Genomic DNA, 17,710 nt, shown 5'->3' with positions numbered 1-17,710 from the left:
ATAGCCTACATTGTTGCATTGTTTGTTTTACTCCTACAATGGGGATACAAATAACCATAGTATATTTCAAATAAAAAAGCTAGAATTGATTGTACCAAACCATGTTTTGGGTGCTTTTCATGGAGTATACATTTCAATCCCTACAATACCTCTACAGGTTAAATACTATCCCAGATAAGTAAGTCAAGGCTCAGCAAGTGGGTATCTTTCTCAGGATCCCCTCACTAGCATAAGGCGCGGCTGGAATTTGGAAGTAATCCTGTCTCGTGAGTGCCTCTCAGTTCCCATCCCTAGACCGCACTGCCTCCAGTGTAGCTGCAAAAGTGACATACAAGTAAATCCATCTGTGACACTTTGTAGAATGCATGGAACACACCTCATGTTAATATCCAGGTGGCCAAGACTACTTTTGGGTTTTGACGGTGGGTAAGTCTGGCAGTCCCTCCGTTGGGGTCGTGTAGTTACAACAGAAACTGGGACCCAAGGTTTGACGAAGAGAGTTTCAGGTTTGTACCCATGTCTACCTGAAAAATCTTCTGAAGATATAAAGTGTCCAATAGGTTTCATTGTATGGTTAACAACTCACCTTCATTGAAAAGAAAAATAAAGCCACACGAAACATGGTCCATGTGGGGGAAATACCAAACATATGGTTCTGTGAAACATACTTCTCTCCTTTGGGAGAGAAAAATCCAAAAAGCCAAATGCTTTTGGTGCTCTCAGGTCCAGGCTTTACCCTTGCTCATTTAGTCACAAACCTTGTTTAGCTAGGGACTTTGAAGCCATTTCACGCTTCAATGCAGAAAGGTAATTAATGTTGGGATTTTGACATTTAAAAACACACGCAGAGGATTTAATAACATTGATGTAATTACAATGCTTTAAGTGGCTATTTCTTTTCTTACCTCCACAAAGTAATTGTAATAGAGTCTGATGCTACTATTATCACTGCTCTTTAAATTATAAACAAGGGAATTGCCAATGTGGAAAATGTATCCTAATTTAAATTAGGCATAACATGTAGAATAGCAAAATACAAGGAGCCTTGCTTCCTTCGTTTCCTTTCTTTCCAATTCAAAATAAAAATGATTACTTTTAATTAGCCCCAAACCCACTCATACATATATCTGGTTAAATACTGTGAATTGTTTATTTGGAGGTCTTATAGCAGACAACATTTAAACAGTGGAAAAATGATAAATCTTGTCTAATCAATTGCATGGTTGCATCTGTGGTTCCATGGCTAACCTGAGAATGGCATTTCTCATTGGCCATGCCAAAAAAAAAAAAAAAGAATTGAAACTAAATCCTCTGGTTTATAGACAGTTTCATTATTTAGTTTTATAATTGCTAACACAGTATGAAGGGGTGTGTATGCAGACTACAGATGCTCACGTGCGAACTGGATCACTTTTTAAAAATTTTTTTATGTTTATTCATTATTGAAAGACAGAGAGAGACAGAGCACAAGCAGGGGTGGGGTGGAGAGAGAGGGGGACACAGAATCCGAAGCAGGCTCGAGCTGTCAGCACAGAGCCTGACGTGGGGCTCGAACTTAGGAACTGCGAGATCATGACCTGAGCCAAAGTCGGACGCTCAACCGACTGAGCCACCCAGGCGCCCCTGGATCACTTTTAAGATGCAAGACATATTCCCGGCAGTGCGCACCACTGTCTCTCTCTCTCCAGATATATATATATGCATGTATACATGCATATATATGCACATGTATACATGCATATATATATATATATATGCATGTATACATGTGCATATATATATATATATATGTGTGTGTGTGTGTGTGTGTGTGTGTGTGTATCCTATCCTATTTTTATTCATTTGGGTTATCTTCTGGACTTCTAGGGATCATGTGAGTTTATTACTCTTGATTGAGATAATGAAAGAAAGATAAATGTTATATTGGCTATTATATTAAAAGATAAAACCTTGGACACCTAAGCTAGATAAATATGTGTGCGTGCTCCAATTATTCATTTCTTGACTCTTAGCCCCAAATCATCCATTTTTTGCCTTGCTTTGTGATAGCCGAGGCACACCCCATAAACACTCCTCTTTGCCACTGGTGCAATGCATGTTGGTTTCAACAATAGAAAAAATTTAAGAGACGCTGCCAGGCAATAGCACAGAAGACACTTTCCTTCCGGGTTCCGGTCCCCCTTTCTTATTACTCAGCAAAGGAGCCCCACCAGTCCTCATAGATCAGCGCCAGCCAGCCACACCCTCAGGCCACCCCCTCCCCACCAGCTGTAATCTGTGTCCTCTGGCAAGCTTCTTTGATCCTGGAGGATGACCGTGCCCGCGCTCTTTGAAGAGGTCTGAAGTTCAGTCTTCGGGGGACCCTCTGCTAAGTTATTGCACTTTCTCTGCCAACTCTCCTCAGCCTAGATATTGTGGTTGTATTAGAACTTGCTATCCGTAGACCCTCAGAGTCTTCTTTAACCCATTTAGTGTTTAATTCCCTTTCATTCATTATGAATTCTTTATGTTAATCTTCTCTATTCAAATTATAGTGCTGTTTCTGTTTCCTTAACAGACCCAGACTGATACCATGAGCAACTGAGGTCTAGAGAATTTTATTCTAGATAAAAGATACCAAAAACTCTTAGACACAAGGTTAACAAAGTGTTCCAGGAAAAAGAAATTGAAGCGTGATCTACTGTATGCCAAGTTTCAGTTCTATGTACACAAAGGTCTACTTCTGTGAATGTTGTTTAATATCAGCACACTTTAATAAGTGCTAATGGCCATAGCTGTCTTTCTCATCGAGAGGAAGCTGAGAAACAGGGACATGAATTTTCAGCCTAAGATATCTGAAGTTCGGCTAAGGAAGAATTTGAAGAAAAATCAACCTCCAGGGATACACGTAAGGCTTAGAGAAAGTCACGTAGTTGGGGCCCTTCCCTCAGTTATCATCTAATCCACGTGCCAACAAAATGTCAGGAAATTACACTGAGATGCATTGGGTATCCTTTGTTCTCAGAACATTTTCTTCTCTTTGTATATAGTCGAGGATTTGCAGATCAATAATCATTTTGATTTCAGCATGCAATTACATTCTCTGCTTGAGTTCCTCTGAGTTATGCACAAGGCTTTGGGCTCTGATGCCACTGTGTATTTGTTCTTCTGCTGTGGTTTCAGTGCATGCTGATGGCAAGTTAAATTATGAAAACCCTCAGCCTTTAATTCCATCAAGATGTGAATGTCAAAGAAAAGCAAAGTTACAAATTAGGTGGTACTAGGAAACTCAAGCCTGGCTCGACACGAGAGTACCCCCATACTTTTCATTTGGGGAGGGCATCGAGGGAGCAGTTGAACGTATGCTACAAGGACACCTGTAACCCAGCCTTGTGAACTCATCTGCTGACAGGTCACATGAAGACTTGCCTAGAAAATTTCCATTAATAAGACCAAAGATATAAACAAAATTTAACAGATAGTAAAATTGCTCTCCATATTGAGAGAGCCATTTATACGAGGTATGTCCTCCCTCAAAATGGTAGGGGTTGTGGCCTCTCAGGCAAGGGTTTGCAGTGAGCAAGTAATTAGAGCAAGTAGCTTTAGAGTTCAATTCCATCCAAGTAATACACACCCTGAATCTCTGTAACGTGCAACCTACTACGCCTTCAAGAGGCTTAACACAGAAGAAGCAGATGGTTGACCCTGAAGTATTCCACTATTAATGCTTCACACCTAAACAGTAACCCCAGCTCCTGCATTTTGACTGTGGTTGGGATAGAAATAAACCCGTTCCTTTATGCCGCCATCATTCTTCCCTCTGCAGTGCACCTCCCGTTTTTGTCAGTGATTTTACTCTAGCTAAGGGCAAAGCAAAGCAGGAAGTGGAATAATTCTGAAATCGTGTAAACGAAAGTTTGATTCTTTGTTTCAAAACATTTAGGTAATTGTCTCGTACCCATCTTTGTTGCTCTAGTAGATGCCCTTCATGAACAGGAAACTGGCAAATCTGTGAAAGGCGCACTCGTCAGTGCCGAGCCATTTAGGCAGAATAATTTTGACCATGCTGTGTTGATGGCGTTTGCACCATCATCAGCTCCTTCCTCATAGAGGACATCTATTTATTTAATAAACATTTACTTTCCACATATGCCAAACATATCAGTAAAACGAAAGTTAGACCATTTGCCCAAATCTGAGGAGGCAAAATCCTGTGAGAGGCCTTTTTGCTAGTTAATCTCTCTCTCAAAATACAGATTTGCAAAAGGTTAAGTGAAGGTGCCCTGCACTGCTCCCACATTATTCCAAAGGTATTCATTTTAATTTTTTTAATGTTTATTTTTGACAGAGAGAGAGACAGGCAGACGGAGAGGGGGACACAGAACCCGAAGCAGGCTCCAGGCCCCGAGCTGTCAGCACAGAGCCCAATGCAGGGCTCGAACCCACAAACCACGATTTCATGACCTGAGCTGAAGTCCGACGCCTCACCGACTAAGCCACTGAGGCGCCCCTCAAAGGTATTCATTTCATTTAACAAATTAAAATATAAATTAGAGGCCTTTAGTGTTTTAGGGATTTTAGGAATGGCAAGGTATTAAGGTCTCTTCTTCTGGAAATGTATGAGCCACCAATTCAGATCATAAGAAAAAAAGCCTGCCTTCACGTTAGCGATCTGAACCCAATCACAGAAAGAAGTGAGTCTCATACTCTATCGGCTGAGCTAGCCAGACAACTGTCCATCAACAGATGAATGGATAAAGAGGTAGTATATACATACAATGGAATCCTATTCGGCCTTAAAAATGGAAATCCTGCCATTTGTTATTACGTGTATAAACCTGGAGGACGTTATGCTAAGTGAAATAAGCCAGTTCACAGAAGGACAATTACTGCATGATCCTACTTACAGGTACCCAAAATAGTCGACTGCTAGGAGCAGAGAGTACCATAATGGTTACCAGGAACCGGGGAGAGGGGGTAAGAAAGAGTTGTTGTTTAGTTGGCATAAAGATTCAGTTATGCGAAATGAATTAGTTCTAGAGGGCCTGCTGTACAGCTACGGCCAATAATACTGTATTGGGCACTTAACACTGTGTCAAGAGGATAGATCTCAAGCTACGTGTTCTTACCACAAAAAACAAAACAGACCAGAAAAACCCCCAAAGGGACACAGGAAAACTTTGGGAGGTGATGGATATGTCTCTTACCTTGATTTGGGTAATGGTTTCACAGGTGTAGGCATATGCCTGGACTCATCAAACCGTGTACATTGAAAATGTATAAACTAAAAATTAATGTATAAATTAAATTAATAATGTATACATTAAAAATAAAAAAAAATGGGGACACCTGGTGGCTCAGTCGGTTAGGTATTCGACTCTTGGTTTTGGCTTAGGTCATGATCTTCTGGTTCATGGGTTCAAGTTCCATGTCAGGCACACAGCCTGCTTGGGATTCTCTCTCTCTCCCTCTCTCTGCCCCTCCCCTGCTCATGTGTGGGCTTTCTCTCTCTCAAAATAAATACATAAAACTTAAAAACCAAAACAAAACAAAAACATGCAGTTTTTTATCTACAAAAAAAACCACTAAGTCAAAACACAAATCAGCCAATGTCTGCAACCATTTGCCATTTGTGGCAGGTGAGTTCACTTTTTTGAAATATATTTTTTTAATGTTGATTTATTTTGAGAGAGAGAGAGAGAGACCGAGCCTGAGCGGGGGAGGGGCAGAGAAAGGGAGACACAGAATGTGAGGCAGGCTGCAGGCTCCACGGTGACAGCACAAAACCTGACGCAGGGCTCCAACTCACCAACCGCAAGATCATGACATGAGCCAAAGTTGGATGCTTAACCAACGGAGCCACCCAGGCGCCACCGAGTTTGCTGGAATATTTTAAAATGTCTAGCACTGTTCTCAAGAACCATCATACCTGAGTGTTTTCTCATGTTGCCTCCATCTTCCTAAAGTTCCACCTGAGAGTTTTAAAACCCTGTCTAGTTTTCAAGGCCATTCCAATCCTTTCTCCAGGAAAATATTTTATCTGTCAAACCAGTATAATCTCCTCTTCTCCACAATACTTCCTTAACGTTTGGGTTGTTTTTTTTTTAAGTTTTATAACATCAAAGAATACCATAAGAGTGAAAAACCTCATTCCTCTATGATGTTTTGTTTTTATTAGTGTGTCAGGAAGATATCATATTGTTTTATTTTCATTAATGTGAGGGGGCAGGAAGATTACTCGAATTACACTTCCTAAAAGACAAATATATTTTTCCGGTTAAATTACTCCAATACTGAGGCCCAAACTAACTTCACCATTGGAAAATTACAAAAGGAAAGTGAAAAACCTCAAAGATTTCCATGCAAAATATCGCCCTGCCTCCAGCCCTGCTTGAGTACCTGTGTCTGGAATCCCAACTCAGCATGTGAATAGGTGCTCCTGCAATCCTCATGGCTTCTGAATAGTGGCTGCTTCGGGAAACCTCTTTCCGAGTCTCTTCAGAGCCCCAGGGCAGGCAGCAGCTGAAAGCAGTTCGGTGGGGACGTTTCCTTGCTTTGGGAGACAGCACAGGTAGCCTCATTGGCTGGAAAGCGAAAGCAGTGGCTGTGGTGAGCGAACAGAGGTTCTCTGATGTCCTTCTTCAAGTTCAAGATGACATCTCTACAAAGTGGGGTGGTTTTCCTCCTCTCTAGGGGCCCCTGCAGTAACTCCTCTCAACTTCCTATTGAAACTCAAGGGCCTGGAAGAGGTTCTCCACCCCGAATTTATGTAATTTTCTTTTCTCCAAGTATGAAGATTGACAGTAAAAGTTAAGCTACCTCATGGAGAACAGAAGGAAACTTTCAGCCTGTTAGGACGTTGACGCCAGGGACAGGAGGAGGAATTAAGTAAATGATGATTCAGTAAAATTTCTTCTGTGAAAAAAAAATCCTATGGTTGGAGCAGGAATGGGTCGGGTTTGGCAGGCCAGCATCCACTTACTTTCCCTAAAAACACTCACCAGCTGGCTGGTGGGTTGTCAACACAGTCTCCGTCCTATCCCAGCTAAGAGGGTAGCAAGTGACCCGATCCAAACCCGTGTAAATCTTGGCCAGAGAAAGAAAGATTGACAGTGGCTGGAATTTCATTCCTCCCTCGGGTGGGAGATCGAGGGAGGGCTGTTCTGACTGTCCCAACTGCTGATTCCTGCTTGGCAGCTTGTAAGACAACCTTTGGACCTGGCCCAATGAAAAACCTAGCGTCTGATAGTTTTCCACACTATTCTGTTTGACTGTATAATGGTATAACTGAGAAAAATTAGCGATAGAATGACAACTGGTATCTCAGGTGTCTTGGGCTCCATGGTTTGCCTGACAGCGTAAGGCGAGTAAGCACCAAGTGTATCAACATTAAGCATGGAAGGGGATCTGCGTGATTCTGTGCGCTTCGCGGAAAAAAATGTGTAGCTTATGAAAATATTTTGGACGCTTCAAAGAGAGCTGACAAACAGTGCTTTGGAGAGGTTCTAAACCTCAGGCGTCAACAAACTGAATGATGAAAACATGAATTCCTCCTCGTCTCTTTTACATAAGATTGCTTGCAGTAATAAATACTAGTATAGTCGGGGACATAGTCAACTGTACATTGTCTGAATGGAAAGCCAGAACAGTTTGTTCCCATGTAAAATTTATACCATTAGTTGGAGAATCTGTAGTGCTGTGAAAAGATCATTTCTTTTAAAACATTTATACGTGATAAAACAATATAAGCCAGCAATTCTGGACTGATTCACTTATTAATGTACCTTGTCATGCAGAAGTTTCAATGCCAGTGTGTTTCTCTGTAAGAGGTTCTAGTGCTTTAGGACTGAAGTTTCTCTGCTGTTTCAACAAAAGAGAAAAAAAAAACAATAAATAAACCATGTTGAGGATATGGTGGCATCACAACATAAGCCCACACAATGGAAGGCAACTATATTAAATGTTACCCTCAGAGATTCTTGAGGGAAGATGTCCTGCAGTGTCCCACAGACTGCGCTTCGTAGGCGGGCACCGGATTAAACGGTTTTCTCATGCTTCAGGCTCACGTTTGGCAAAAAATAAAAAAACGGCTTTTATAAAACAGCGGGACCACATCCATTGAGGCAAGATGATCCCACTGTCAGAACTACTGGGACGCAGACTGTGAGAGAGATCCACCTGTCTCATCTCAGGCTACCTCCCAGGGTTAACAGAGCTAGAATTTTCCACACACTGAGTGCTGGGCCAGCTGACTTCTCAAAAGCCACACATATGGCAGACAAGACTCTACTATAGACGAGTGACTAATCCTTAAGACAGACATTAACTCAACGAAAGCCCGTTTTATGGTGCTTTACTGTGGTTTATAACTCCATCTTGTGGTTTATTTTATTAGCTGGTAATCAGCTGGTAATTTGACTGCCATCCAAAGTTGGTTAGTTAACCAATAATAGTAGATAATGTGCAAGGTTCTTAACGAACTTTATCAAATTTAATCCTGAAAAGTGGGTATTATCTCCGTTACATAGACTCTTTTTAAAAAGTCTGGGCTTTTCTTTTCCCGGACAGTATTGCCCCTACCCTTTGCCCCTACCCTTTACCTACAATTTTTGTTGCCAATCACATTTCCTCAAACTCGGTAATATCAATATGATACTCATTATCTTTTGCTGTCCTGGGATACGTGTCTCTTTAACATGCCTTTCCAAATCTTTGTGCTTGGAGGACAATCCTTCCTATGGGACAGGTATGAATCTCAACCTATAATGTAGTTGTTTGAGAGATACCAGTTGTTTATTTCTTTAAATCAAATCAAACTGACCCTAACAGTAAATCCGCAGGGCCAGCGCGATATTCAACCCTAATCATTCTTCAGACTTCCCCTCTCCCTGCCTCGGCCCCAATCCTGGGTCTAATGATGACCCCTGAGCTGCTCGTGGTCCTAACGCCCCTCCCTGTAACTCCTTGCCCGTGCCCGAAACACAGGAATCTCCAGCCAAGCTGGAAACCATGTAGTTCAAGTCTGGCGTCATCTGCGACCTTGCCAAATCCTGGAAAACTGCTGCCAAATAGTGTCCTGATCCTACATGCCAGTGAGAGAATTCTGAACGTTTGAAAAAGTCAAAAATAGAGAGAGATTCTGCGCTCCGGCTACTCTCCAAATAGCAGCAATTTCTCACTCCTTTTGTGAGAGATAAGAAACATCTTAGACCCCAGCAGGACTTCATGGTTTCTGTAGATCAGTGACTGCTGGCTGTTTTTCATTCTTCTCTATTCTGAATGAACGTTTTTATGGTATTTATCCTGTACCTGATTTATCATCGCATATCCAATGTATATCTGGGACCACAAAAGGAACATCTGATCTTCCGAACAAGAATGCAGATCACCCCGAGCTCCTGGACGTTCAGCTGTATTCAGTGACTGGGTTGCTCTTGGGGTTATCTTGCTCGAGGACGGGAGTTAATGTTTTCCCTATGTGAAAGAGCAAAATGGATATTCAGTGACCGGAAGGATCAACACTGGAAGAGGCTGGCTGGCTGCTCTAATTGAGGTCTTTTTCTTCCTGGACTCGCAGATAGACTACACCGCTGAGTATAATTTCTTACCTTACAGCGAGGTGTGGGCATGTGATGGGGTTCTAGCCAGCGAGATGTAGACAGAAGTGATATGTGCCATTTCTAAGCTGATGCCTGCATACCGTATCCTTGGCATCCTCTATCCTTTTTCTCCTTCTGCTAGCTTGATGCAGATGCAATTGTCGTGGAAGCCAATTTTGGAAGATGGAAATTAAAATCAGACGAGGACGCAGATATGTGCAACATGAGGATTCTGAGCAGTTTCCGACTAACGTCCGTGTGTGGTAGATAAGAACCTTATTCAACAAGCCTAGATGTATAAGAAATATTCACTTGGTATCTTATTTAAATAAAAGTAAACCTGAATCCAAACCCAAGCTCTATCTCACCAGGCTGCTTTTATTAAGGCTTCTACATAGTCTCTTTGAGTCTGGCAATTCTGCTTCCCGGTCATGTTTGGGGCTCACCTAGTGAGTCTCAAAGCCCGTTTGCATGACACCTGGTCTCCTTGAGCCAATCAAAAGCCATGTCTCTAAGGGCAGTCATATCCCTGTGGGGCTGCCTCTGAATTATGTGTGCGTCCTTGCTTTCCCCAGGACCCTCAGCTTCTGGTCTCCCCAATCACAGTGCCAATCTTAATTCTTCTCTCTCACCTTTTCTCCCCCTCTTCAAAAGCCATCTCCCTCTCTCCTCATGGGAGTTTTGGGACAGGCAAAATGTCACGTAAGGGGCAGGGAGAGCCAATGACTTTAGCCATCCTGTCTCTATGTGCTCTGTAAAAATCCATTAGGCAAATCACAAAATGTGACCAACTGTTTGAAATGAAGGAAGAGAAAAGTATGCGGAAAACATGACTGTTTCAAAAGAACCATCATGGTGTACCTGTATCAAACATTCTGGATTCTTTCCTCAAGGTGTAGCAGGGGCTAGTTTTCTTAGGCACACTCCAGCTAATGCTCACTAAATGGTCGCATAAAACACCAACCTTTAATTGACAAATGTTTCTACTAACCCAGGACTGATTGATTCTGACTGTTCACATGACCTGAATATAATTCTGTATATTAGCTTAATCAGACAATTTATATAGGTTCTTGGATGTTTATCCAAAGGTTGACAAGTTTTAGGAAGTATAATAATGACTGACCTTTGTGTAAGAATTCTGCGAAACCTGAAGAATACTGTTAAATGACATAGGAAAAGAGAAATCCAATAAACTGTGAGCTCAAAATCCACTCTGAAAATCAAGATGGGCAAAGAGCATTAAAGAAAAAAAGGTCATGAGGAACTAGAAAAAAAACCAAGGAGATGAGCCAAACAAATGCTAATAGCTGAAGTCCGTAATCACTGTGGATGAGCAAATGGTGAGTATGTGACAACCGTGAGTGGTCAGATGCAGACTCTTGGGTGTGGGAATTACACACAAAGAGTAAACACTCAGAATCCTGTGAGGAAGGAAAAGCCTTCACTTCAGTCAATGTCTGAGACAGCTACTCTGTAATGAAAGCTGCTGCCTGGGAGACACAGGGAAACAAAACTCCACAAAGAAGATAAATGATCATACAATTCAGCAATGGCTGAATGGGTCCCTAGATCAAATCTGTGCCTGGAAATGGTTTCTTGTTCTTTGAATGCTCAGTCAGACAAATCAAGCGTGTTGAATTAATAATTCTTAAAGTTCTTAATTTTATCTTAATTCTAAAATTCTTAATTTTAAATAATTAAAAATTATTAAGAATTAATAATTCTTAAAACATGCTGAAATGCATGCCAAGGCAGGACACCAAGGTTTTCTTCCAAGTTCTCAGCAGATAAGTTAGTCTTACCTACCGCATCCTACCCCGATGAGATAGAGGAAACCATTAGATAACGACACAATACACTATATCATTTAGCTAGAGTACAAGGTATTATTTATTAAGAATTTTTGTTTAATTTCAATTCAATCATTATTTAGTAATTGCTGGCCATGCAAAAACTATCAAAACAGTGGATATTGGAGTGGGATCTTCATATCTGAGAATTGGGCCCACCAGGATGGCTTTTCAGAAAAAGTAGACCTTGGTGGGGGTCTGGAAGATTCTGCAGAATATGGGACTATGGGAAGTAAAGGAAGATATACTAGAACCCTAGGAAGCATTTTGAGTGTGATTTGGATTTGTTATTCTACATAACACCATTCATAAACTTTTAAGTTTTTATTATTACTGGAAAGGAGGAGAGTTTTCTGGAGCATGCTAAGGGCCTCTTGTAATCCTCATGCAATTTAATAATAATATATGAGATACTAGAACCAATTATTACATTTCCCTGGAATTCCTTATTTGGTGCATCTACTTTTGGGTAACAACAAACATTAGCCAAAGTATGATATTAAATTTATGTAGATTTTGATGCAAGACTTGCTAAGTATCAATAATAAAATGTATCTCATGGTCTTTGAAGTAATGCATCAAGTTACGTGAATCCTCAAAAGTGAAAAGTGGGGGCAAAAAAATACTAAATACCAGAATCAGCTCAAGAGGAAATGAAATGGCTATACTAGTTTGGCAGAAAGTTGCAAAATACAACAGCCCATAGAGACCATGTTTGCCATTTTGATGCGCTGATAGAAAGTGAGTGTGAGGCAAATATTCAGAAAGACTGAATTCAAAGTATTTCAAGACACATATACTACCACTGTTTTGGAGACCTACTTACCTTAAAATTATGAGATATGAGGAAAATGAGTAGGTTTCAATGACTAAGTAAATGTGTATGATCAAAATTGTAGCAATGGTACAGTGAAAATTACAAATACAATTTTAACTTTGCATAGCGTAGATGACCTACAATGATGATAACCAACCCACCAAACCAACTGATTTATATTAAAAAATATAACCAGACTACACAAAAATAACTACAGCATCTTAGAACTAGCGGAGAAGAAATATTTACGGCTTACTTCCTACCCCCAACCAATGTAAGACTTGTTTTTGCTGTATTACTCACAGATGGCCAGACACCTTCTGTTTGAACAGGTGTAGTATCTTACTGTTTCTGTAAGAAGTCTATTTTGTACAGCTGTAATTCATAGGAAGCTTTGCCTTCTGCTTAACTAGACTGTACCTCCCTGTGACTTATTTTTTGATCTAAGTTTTGCTCTCTGAAGCTTCAAAGGCATAGTTTAATGCAAATCAGTTCAATTAGTAAGTATCCTAGAGTAGCTCTGTCAGGGACTGAGGTAGGTGCTGGCATACAAAGATGAATAAGCCACGTTTCTTTACCTCTCTCTTCTGGCTTGACAGCTATTCAAATTCCAGAACACACATATTACATCCTCCTTGATTCTTCCTTCTCAATCAACGATCTCCAGGCCTCTGAACCACATTAAGATCCTTCTCACTCCCAATCACTCAGTTTCTACATTTGCACGATTAAACGACTAATCTAATTAAAATTTTAATAGAACACTATTAGATGGGGATTTTCCTGCTCTAATATTTTGCTTCTGAGAAGAGACCCTCTTTATAGGACTTGCTGGGAAACTGGGTGCGCAAAAAGGGTCTAATGGTCCCTTAGCTGATCTCCCCTCTCCAGGATATAGAAGAAGTGAGAGAAGACAGTCAGTGGGGCTCAGGGACCATAAATCTCAGAGAAATTCTGAAGAACATACACCCTGATTTCAGGGATGAGATTCGTGATCTTAGTAGTTTTTACCTAACATATTTTGAAGATAGAAGCTAGCTTTTTAAAGTTGACACTTTTAAGAGACATTGAAACTTCTAAATAAGACACAAAGCCAGAGCCTAACTTCAAAAATAAAGTATACTTTTAATTGTAACCACCTTCAGAATAAGCGGATAAAATTAATTTCATCACTTCAAGACTTCTGTGTGAACTTGATGCAATTGGTAGACTGGTATTCAGTTACTGGAGCACATTATTTCATTTCCATGGGCATGGAATTTTTTTGTAAATTGCTCCGGTGTGTCGTTATTTTTTCCCTGTTTTAGTATCAGACATACTTAAATGTAGAACAGAATGACTTTAAACTATCAATTACTCTACACTATCATCTCCCCACAATTGAGTGCTTAATAGAGAGAAGAATCAAGAATAAATATATATTAACTTGCTAAAAGGGTTATGAAATATAAAGTATAGCCTACACTTAAATATCAAACTTCACTAAGCTACTGTTGTTACAGGAAACATATCAGTTCATTCATTGTAAAAATGACCATTTCTTAAGCCTCATCATGGTTATCACATTTATTTGTAATTTTTCTCCCTTCATACATTACCCCACTGGTGTTAAAGTAAATGTACTGTCCTAAAGGCCTCCCTCTTTTCTACATTCTTCTTCCTCGTTGAAATGGATGCGATAGAGGTATCTGTAATGGAATACATAGCTCCTTTCCCAGGAAGATGAATGTTTAAATTAACATTAAATTAAATCACATTCAATTTGACTCGATCCCACTTTATAACTTTATTACATTCCTTAAACCCGGCTATCTTCCCAGTTCTGTGGGTTATCATCAACAGCCAGAAGGAGATACATTGGTTTCTTGATCCTTTATTTCTTGGGCCAAAGATAAAGAAATAGAAAATTATATTCTAACTTACACAGTGTTGAAACCGGGTGAATCTTCTCTTATTTGGTTTTATACAGAGAATGTGGGAGAATTGGAGAGAGCATAACTGGGCACTATTGTTTGCAAACGGTAGGCAGTGGCCAATGATGACCTTTCCAGAGGGGTATATACACCTGCATGGGATTACTGATTCCCACATTGACTCGAAACTCTAATTCATGTTGCCATCAACTGCCATAGCACTGCGGTTGGCTCAAAGAATAATATAAGTTGCTAAAAATTAAGTCCCCCTTTTAGAATTAAATACAGTGAGGAGGAAGCGAGGTATTATTTGAGCACACATAATAGGGAAGTACAGGTACTGAGGTATTGAGGGAGAGTGGAGTGTCAATGTTAAGGGCTTGGCCTGAAATGGACAGAGTCCAAATCCTAGCCCAGCTACATGCTAGCTGGGTCACCTTCAGCAGTTCCCCTAAACTGTATAATCCTTACTTTTTTATCATTAAAGTGGAAGTAATAAGTGTACTGCTGGGTAAGCCTACAGGGAGAAGTAGAAGTGATAATACATATTAAGGGCTTAGCATAGTGCCTGGTATATAGTAAGCAGTCAACAAATATTTGCTATCATCATTGTTCTTAAAAATATTCCTTAGATCTATAAAGACTCTGCATTGAGATTCACATGGAGTCCAAATTTCAGTGTTTAATTCCCCCTAACATGGCCCCATGCCGTCTTTGTTTCCCCTGTCATCTCTTGTGTCATTTTGTCTATGTAGCTTGCTAATCACTACCTCTGCATGTTGCCGGGGTCCATCTATTTTGGTGAGAATTCTTTATTTTCTGCCTATTTAAATACTGCAGGGTTTAGCTCATCCTTCACCTCTTACACAGAGCTTTCCCCTAACATGGAATCATAGAATGTTAACAGAAACCCCAGGACTGAGGGATATCCTGGGACATGGGACTTTCAGTGTTAAAACTGGGGCAATCCCAGGCAAAATGAGACACGTCAGTCACTCAAGAGCTAGAAAAGACCCTAGAAATGATCTAGATCAACTTTCTCAATTTGCTGACCTCAAAACAGAGCATCTTGGTGACTAAACAAAGTAAGTTATAAATAGGTAAGTGGTTTCCTGACAGAGCTAGAATTGGAATGTAGGTTTTCTGAGTGCCCATGACTTCTAGTTTCCCCCAATTGTAATATATATATATATATATATAACAATTAACATACAGTGTTATATTAGCTTCAGATGTACTGAATAGCCAAAGTAATTGTGAAAAAGAAGAACAAAACGAAGCTGGAGGTATCACAATTACAGATTTCAAGATAAACTACAAAGCTGTAGTCATCAAAACAATATGGCACTGGCCCCAAAACAGACACATAGATCAGTGGAAGAGAAGCGAGAGCCCCAAAATAAACCTACACTAATATGGTTAATCAATTACAGATGAGGAAAAAATACACAATGGAGGAAAAGACGGTCTCTTCAATAAATGGTGTTGGGAAAACTGGACAGTTGCATGCAAAAGAATGAAACTGGACCACTCTTTCACACCACACACAAAAATAAACTCAAAACGGATTATAGACCTAAATGTGATACCTGAAACCACAAAAGTCCTAGAAGAAAAAATAGGTAGCAATTCCTCTGACATTAGCTGTAGAAACATTAAAAATGGGTAGAGGACCTGAACAGACATTTATCCAAAGGAAACACACAGATGGCCAACACATGAAAAAATGCTCAACATCACTTACCATCAGGGAAACACAAATCAAAACCACGACGAGTTATCACCTCTTGCCTGTCAGAATGGCAAAAACCAAAAACAAGAAATAACAAGTGTTGGTGAGGATGTGGAGAACAAGGAACCCTTATAGATAGACCTTTGGTGGGAATGCAAGCTAGGGTGGCACTGTGGAAATCAGTACAGAGGTTCCCCAGAAAACTGAAAATAGAATTAAAAAGGATCTAATAATTACGGTATGTTTTAAAAGGAAGCACATAAGCAGAAGAAAGCATGGAGATAAATATGGAGAACAAACTGAGGGTTACTGGAGGTGTTGTGGGAGGGGGGATGGGCTAAATGGGTAAGGGGCAGTAAGGAATCTACTCCTGAAATCATTGTGGCACTATATGCTAACTAAATTGGATGTAAATTTTAAAAAATAAAATTAAAAAAAAAGAAAGCATGGAGAATTGCAAGTAAAAATGTCTTAGTGTGAATACAGGCCCTCCTATTTACTAGTATGTAAACTTGGATAACTGATTAAATCTCTTTAAACCTCAGTTTTCTCCATCTGTAAAATGGAATAATAATGCCTACTTGAGAAGTTCTTATGGAGACTAACCAGAATTGTATATATTTGTATATTATATATCATAAATATATTTTATACATAAAATATATGCTTTTATATATGTAAAGTATAAAATTTCTAAAATATATAAACTGATATATACATATTACTGATGACAGCTCTTGGAAACAGTAAGCAATCAATGCATGTTTATTGTTATTATTACAATTTCATCTAACATTTCCCTTCATTCTTTTTCATTCTTTCTTCCCTTTCAATGCTACATATTTATATAGAACTTTCCTCTTTCTAAAGCCTGTCTACATACATTTGATGTGAACTTCTGAACAACCGTTTGAAACAAGCTATTGCCTAGTTTTATGGATGAAAACATAGGGTTCCAAGAAGTCAAGTAACTTGCCTTAGATTTGCTTGGTGTAATCAGCATCAAGGCACAAATCAGAATCTTCTGATTAATAGCCACATACCTTTTAATTTTATGGTCTCCCTCTAGCTTCCTTTCTTGTCATAGGTATGACTCATGTTTCCACCACTACTGGGGCAAGGGCCTTTAATGGCAGAACAATCCACTGACTGTATCAGTGTGGTCAGGTGGGTCATTTGACTTTGACAGTGTGTTCAGAGCTCTCAACCACAAGTGCCAGAGAAATCTCTGCCCCACTAACCTGTGCAGAGAAATTATGAGGATGCACGGAAAATATAAACATGCATGTGCTTTTGTCCTTACTTAAATGCTTCACAAATATAGGGCGTCTCACCCACAGCTGGCGTTCAATCAATTCTTGCTGATTGACACGGTTTTTAGTTAGGAATGGAGAAACGAGAGGGGAGTCAGACTATTTTTATATCTTTGCTTTGGTTTTAAGAAATAAATGACACCTTTCATCATTCATCTATCCTCTTCTGCAATATTAAATTCTAACTGCAGAAAAATTCCCACAAGCCCCAAAAGTGCAATATAAGCATAGAGGAAACAAAGGAATAAAGAATTCTCTTTTGGCACCAGGTGCAAGCCCTTCGCTCTGAGATCAGTCATTTCACAAGTGCAGTGTACTGCCTTGGACAGTTAGGTGTGGTTGTATTTGCACACGTGTTTTCTCTCAAGGTAAACTGAACCCCCCCTGAGGTTAGGACAAAGTGTTTATTTCTATCCTTCCTATTACCCATCATAGAGCCTTGCGATTCCTAAGGAACTGATTTTATTATTGTTGGTCTTGTTGATTGTGGTCTACTTGTGAATT

Source organism: Prionailurus viverrinus, chromosome X (assembly GCF_022837055.1).
Source record: "Prionailurus viverrinus isolate Anna chromosome X, UM_Priviv_1.0, whole genome shotgun sequence".
Lineage (NCBI taxonomy): Eukaryota > Metazoa > Chordata > Mammalia > Carnivora > Felidae > Prionailurus > Prionailurus viverrinus.
Note: the sequence above shows the minus strand (reverse complement) of the source record.